Source organism: Thalassophryne amazonica, chromosome 6 (assembly GCF_902500255.1).
Source record: "Thalassophryne amazonica chromosome 6, fThaAma1.1, whole genome shotgun sequence".
In the NCBI taxonomy this organism is placed as follows: domain Eukaryota; kingdom Metazoa; phylum Chordata; class Actinopteri; order Batrachoidiformes; family Batrachoididae; genus Thalassophryne; species Thalassophryne amazonica.
The window spans coordinates 11,832,628-11,839,310 of record NC_047108.1 but is presented as its reverse complement, the minus strand read 5'-3'; positions in this window follow the sequence as shown (position 1 = coordinate 11,839,310).

Sequence of the window (6,683 nt, the reverse complement as noted above, 5' to 3'; positions counted from 1 at the left end):
AGTTACAAAATGAAATAATAGAAAAAGCAGTTAACCATCCAGGGTCATATGGTTTCTTCTGACTTATTCTGTATAATAATAAAAGAAAAATTGTTGAAGAAGCACATAACCAGCAAGGGTCATAAAGCCCCTTGTGATGTCCATCATCTGGTACTGGAACCAGGGGCCCTGATTTTGCCTTCCATCCCAAGGTAGTTGTACAAAAAAGATATCTAAATTGTGTTTTTTGTGCTGTGACTGGAGGAGTGATGTAATGAGATTTACATACTTTTCCCTGATGAGATATTGATATTGTTCCCTTGTGTACAGTTGCATGTTGGAGATCCTAGTTATTTCTCTATCTTGATCCATTGTGGTCGGGGTCTTTAATTCACGGGAGGTCTCTTCTATTAGTGTGAGATCTCTTCTTTTATTGCTCCAGGAGGATTTCAGCATTTGGCATTTCAGGTTACAGTGTCGACTGTCCACTGACTTTGCATGAGAGCTCCTCTATTGTCGCTCCAGGAAGAGTTCGACATTTGGCATTTCCGGTTTCAGTGTTGACTCAACATTTGGCATTTCTGGGTTTTGCCATCACTCTGCCACAGAGTACGCTTGCGTTGACACCTGCTTGTGTGTTACTTTCTGTCTGGTGTCACTTTTGTTTTGCAGCAGGGATTGAAACTTCAGCTTTTGTTTTTTGACATGTAGCAGGATATAATAACTGGCCCCAGTGACTTTCAGCTAGTTTGTGGTCCCAGCCAATCGCTGCAGGAGAATGCAGCATAAAGGCAAGCAGGGAGCACCCGTCTTCCTCTTGCTTACTGGAGATTAGGTTTACGTCACTTTTTGGAACCTTTCACTTCCACGTTAATGTAGTGGCAGATAGGCTGTTGGGGCAGCAGCTGCAGCTCTTCCAAATGTTATCTGTCAAGTGCTTATTTTAGTTATTTTGCCTCACAGAGACTCACTTGAGTCTGCTCTGGTTGTTTTCTGGTGCTGCCTGGGTGAAGGTGGCTCAGTAATGTCTCTGTTTTATTCTTTGTGTTGCCATGTTTTAAAGTGTGTGTGTGTGTGTGTGTGTGTGTGTGTGTGTGTGTGTGTGTGTGTGTGTGTGTGTGTGTGTGTGTGTGTAAGAACAGTACACTGTAAAACTCAATGAGTTAGCTGAACTCAAACCATTTGAGGAAACCGATTGCCTTAAACCATTTGAGTTTGCCAACTTAAATGAAACAATTTTCAAAAAATTTAACTGTTAAAGTGTGGCAGCACAGTGGTTTAGTGGATAGCACTTTTGCCTCACAGCGAGAAGGTTATGGGTTCAGTTCCCGTGGCCATTCTGTGTGGAGTTTGCATGTTCTCCCCGTGTTTGCGTGGGTTTCCTCCGGGTGCTCCGGTTTCCTCCCACATCCAAAGACGTGCGGGTTAGGTGGATTGGAATCTTTAAATTGTCCGTAAGTGTGTGTGTGTGGGTGTGTCTGTGTTTGTCTGTTTGTGGCCCTGCGACAGACTGGTGTCCTGTCCTGGCTGTACCCCGCCTCGCACTCTGTGGCTGCTGGGATAGGCTCCAGCCCCTGCGACCCTTAATTGGACTAAGCAGTAGAAGATGAATGAATGAATGAATAATTGTTAAAGTTTTAGTAACTTAACAATTTATAGTTAATTACAGTTATGTAAATCTAGTTTATGTTTTTCAATAAAAAAGTGACAAATTTCTGCCTCACAAATTTGCATTACATTTTGGATTAGATTTTTTGATGCATTCTTTGGTTTACTTGTTGACTCTGCGTTGTGTTGTTATGACTCCACCCATTCGCTCCTCTCAGGACATGAACTCATGATCTCCGGCATGGAAGTCGGACTCTCTGACCAGAAGGCTAAAACCCAGGGCTCTGGCCTTGTGACCAAAGAATTCTTTTGAGCTGTTGGGAGTGAGGTTTACTAACTACATCTGCACAGCGACACCTGCTGGCCTCCGTTACATAAACTCAATTAAAATGCGTGAATGGAATGCACTGGAAATACATCACTAACACTTAAATACCCCAAACTTTAAATGCACTTAAAGGAACTGAGTTGTTATGAAAACAATTCATTTTTGAGTTAGTTTAATTAATGGAAATGAGTGACTATAACCTTTTTCAAAGTTTGAGTTACATTAACTTAATTATTGTATTAAAATGGAGGGTTCGGTTTAACAGTGTACGGGAACTTACCCTTTGTTCCTTGGTTATTCCTGTATTTTTTTTTTTTTTTTTTGTATTTTCTTTTGGAGTCTTTATTGGTTTTGCTGCAACCTGCTCATTGGATTGTTGTTAGTCTTGTGTTTATTTTGGTTATCATGAGTTGCAGCTTAATTGTGATTATTGGTTTTCTGAATTTAATTATCTTTAATTTTCTTTTTTTATTATTAAATTATTACTTTGGTTTTATTACTTTGTTCCTAACTTGTTGTGTTTTACTTCCCCATTCAGGTGCTGAGCCTACAGTGGCAGATTAGTGTCCCTCATGTTGTGTTTGTATTTTTGTTGCTTCATGTGTGGTGTTCCCGGGACCCCTGTTGTTGAACCAACTGCTGCAGTAGGTCTCGGCCCTGATTGGTTCCCAGTATCATTTCTTTATTTTATCTTGTTAGTGATTTTACTTTTACTGGAGTTTTAATAAGAGAAATAACTTGTAATGAATGAACCCAACTTTGTACATCTGAACTATTTATGTACTATTTATTGTAATTTATGTCTGTAGCATGTCCCAAGCAGAGGGTCACCCTTTTGAGTCTGGTCTGCTTGAGGTTTCTTCCTCAAATCATCAGAGGGAATTTTTCCTTACCACTGTCACCTGTGTGCTTGCTCTAGTACAGAATATACAGGAAATTGAGGGTTCACCTGGAGGTGTTAGGGGTTGTAGTTATTCTGTCCCTTCTGTCTCCGGTGCTCAATGGGTGGTTCAAGGCAGCGGTCCCTTTCAGGCATCTGAGCTGTGTGAGATGAGCGAAATGCTCAAGTTGCAGCAGGAGCAATTGAATCACCTGAGCCAGAGCATCTCCTGTCTGCAGGGCTCTCAGCAGCATAGCCAAACAGTGGACCTATAATTTGTAGGTGATGTCAGCAACCAGGTCACATCTCCAGGGAGTGTGATGGAGCTCGTGTTCCTGTACTCAGTATATTGGAGCAGGACCTTGTCCATGTCAGTACTGGAAGGATGATTGTTGAAGCTTGTTAGTGTGATTAAAGATGATCAGGGCAGTCTTGCAGTCACATAGCACACTCTGCTCATATGTAGCTGCAGAGCCACAGATCGGGGGGGAGCAGTTGCTGGCTCGGGTTCAGGTACAGGTGACATGGAAGTGTCCAAGCTCATATCATCCTGTCTTCATTTAGGGGTGAGCATGGGGGGTGGGGGTGTTGTGGTCTCCTGCCAAGAATGGCTCAAATCTTGTAACTGGCTACACCTCAGAGCAGCCAATGGCTTGGCCATCCCTTACATTGGCTACTTAGAGTTGGATGTGGAGTTTTGTAGTAAGCTGTTCCCAGCTTGTGGCATTTTGGTGTCAAGGACTCCCCTGGTGTGTCTTCACAGGTTCCCCGTGTTCTGGGGATGAATGTTATCAGCAGGTGCTATGGGGAACTCTTGGGCAGCATGGCTTGGCTTTGTTTGACCTGCCGGTGGTATCTGAGGCACCCAAGCTTGTCATGCAGGCATTCCAAAAGTATCATGAAGCCAGCTGATTGTGAGGCAGAGAAAGTCAAGGTCTGTGGTAAAAAGGCTTGTCACATAATGAGTGGCGTAATGAAGTTCGTCACAGCAACATGCTCAGAGCAGTACTCTGGCACTACGGTGCTGTTTGAGCACTTCGGCCTGCCTGTTGGGCTGCATGCTTCTCCTAGGTTGCACTGGCCTAGTTTCCCATAAGATCCTGCTTATAGATGATGTTCCTGTGCAGCAACGGTATCACCAAATTCCTCCATCTGAGGACTGAAAGACTGCATTAGTCAACTGCTCGGTGTGCAGGTCATTAGGGAGAGCAGCAATTCTCATGCTTCTCCAATTTGTCTGGTCAAAAAGAAGGATGGCAGTCTTGTTGACCATAGGCTCCTAAATGGTAAAACCAGGAAGGATTCCTTTCCCTCGTCAATGGCCCGCATTGATTCTTTAGATGCTTTCACCAGATCTCACTGGTTTTCCACCATGGACCTGGTAAGTGCGTCCAGCCAGGTCCCAATGGCAGAATCTGATCATCCCAAGATGGTCTTTTGTACCCCCTTTGGTCTTTTTGAGTGAAACCGTATGCCCTTTGGGCTTTGCAATTTTCCCACCACTTTCCATTGGTTGATGCAGCAGATTTTCGGTGAGCAGTGCCAATCCCTGCGGGTCTACTTGGACAACATGGTTTTCTCCTTTGCCACTGAGCAACATCTGGAGAGGTTAAGTGTGGTAATAGGGTGTTTGCATCTCGAAGGGCTAAATGTGAAACTCAAGAACTGTGCCTTCTTCCAGCAGAAAGTGCGTTACTTGGGACATTATTATTTCTGATAAAGGTGTGTCCATGGACCCCAGCAAAGTCAAGGTGGTCTCCCGCTGGCCATCTCCTGCCACTCTCTCTGAGCTGCGCTCCTTTCTTGGTTTTGCCTACCTTTAGTCTAGTTTTAGTCTACCTGTCACAGTCAGGTGATCTGTGGGCGTGTCCTTGGTCGTTTCCAATTGCTGGATTACCAACATCATCTGAGACTAATCTCTGATCTGTAACAGCTCGTTTGACACAAAGTCATTCCAGCAGTACTCAAAGATCCTTCAAAGAGAACTCGTCCCAAAGCCACCCAGTTGTCTCCATAGGTCACTCGTTAGTGTCGGCTTTTGCAAACAGAAATTTTCATGACATATGTGAGCTGATTGATTGACATACACATGTGTCATCTGTCACACAAGATAGCGGTGATGTCGTACGTCCAAATAGTGACACTACTACTCGCTCTCTTATTGCACGTACATACAGACATGGACAAAGTTGATGGTACCTCTATATTTTATGCACACATTTTAATATATGGTCAGAAATAAATGCAAACAAAGCAATTTTCACTCACTCATCTTCCACCGCTTACGCCAATTAAGGGTCACAGGGGGTTGGAGCTTGTCCCAGTAGTCATAGGGTGTGAGACGGGGTTCACACTGGACAGGACGCCACAAAACCTGCATGCTTTTGGATGTGGGAGGAAGCCGGAGCACCTGGAGGGAACCCACACAAGCATGGGGAGAACATGCAAACTACATACTGAAAGGCCCCAGGTGGGACTCAATCCCATGTCCTTCTTGTTGTGAGCTAACAGCGCTAACCACTAAGCTGCCGTGCTGCCCACAAAGCAATTTTATTAAATCAAAAAATATTTTTAATAATATCCAAAGTAATTTGTCAACAAGAACAAAACAAAATGCTTTCAGAAAGTGAAATAAAAAAAAAAATCCTAAAATAAAATGTGTGCTGGACACAGTTTTTTTGTAATCTTTGATGAATGTACAGTAAGTCATCGCTTTTACAGCCAGTTTTCTTCAGATAAGTCAGGAGATGGATACATGAACATTTCCAAGTCATTGAATATGTCTTAGACGTCATTTACATCAATGTTTAATAAATACAAACAGTACAGTACTGTACGCTAAGTCTGTCTGGAGGAGACAGTTCTCAAAAACTGCATGACCGTGTAGGAAGGAGACTAGTGAGGGAAGCCACCAAGACATCTAGACTACGTTGAAGAAATTGTAGGCTTCTGTAGCTGTGACTTACAAAATCGTGCACAGTGCAACTTTTGTCCATTGCACCATCACGCACAGCCTGATAGTGAAGTGGAGCAGAGAACAAAACAGATCAAATCTAAGCTTGTATCGCTCATGTACCTTTGAGAAAACTGTAACTGAAATTTCACATCTTCTTTTGAAGAAAATCTTTCACTGTGCCGCTCCACCCTGAAGCTGCAAAATTCAGAACTGCCACTGTGGGCAATAATTTACTGTATATGTACTTGCACACTGATATCGTGGTGTGCAGAGGGTGCATCAGCCCTCTGATGGCTTTCATTGTAGTTTGTTTGGATCCTGGCGATAATTTTTCTTGCTGCCTTCTTGTGCTGTTTTCAGTTTTTACCAGAATGTACTGAAAAAGGGAAACTTTCATCTTGTTTTTCCTCAAAGTACACCAATGACTATAAGCAACAGGTTTGTCATCATGTCCTACAGCAGCCTGTACTCAAGGTCATTTAAATGAAGCAATATCTCCACCTGGTGGACATTTACCATTAATACAGCTATAACAGAATTTTGCAACGAGTTTTGGTTTATAATATGGTTGAAATTTTACATAAAAAATTTTCTTTGAGAAAAACTGACAACGGCAGCACAGTGTCTTAGTAGTTAGCACTGTTGCCTCACAGTAAGAAGGTCATGGGATCGAATTCCCACCTGTGGTCTTTCTGTGTGGAGTTTGCATGTTGTCCCCGTGTTTGTGTGGGTTCTCTCCGGGCGCTCCGGTTTCCTCCCACAGCCAAAGACATGCAGGTTAAGTGGATTGGAAACTTTAAACTGTCCATGTGTGCAGGTGTGAATGCATTTGTTTGTCTATATGTGGCCCTGCAACAGACTGTTGTCCTGTCCAGGGTGAACCCCGCCTCGCTCTGTGACTGCTGGGATAGGCTCCCAGCAGCCCCCCTGTA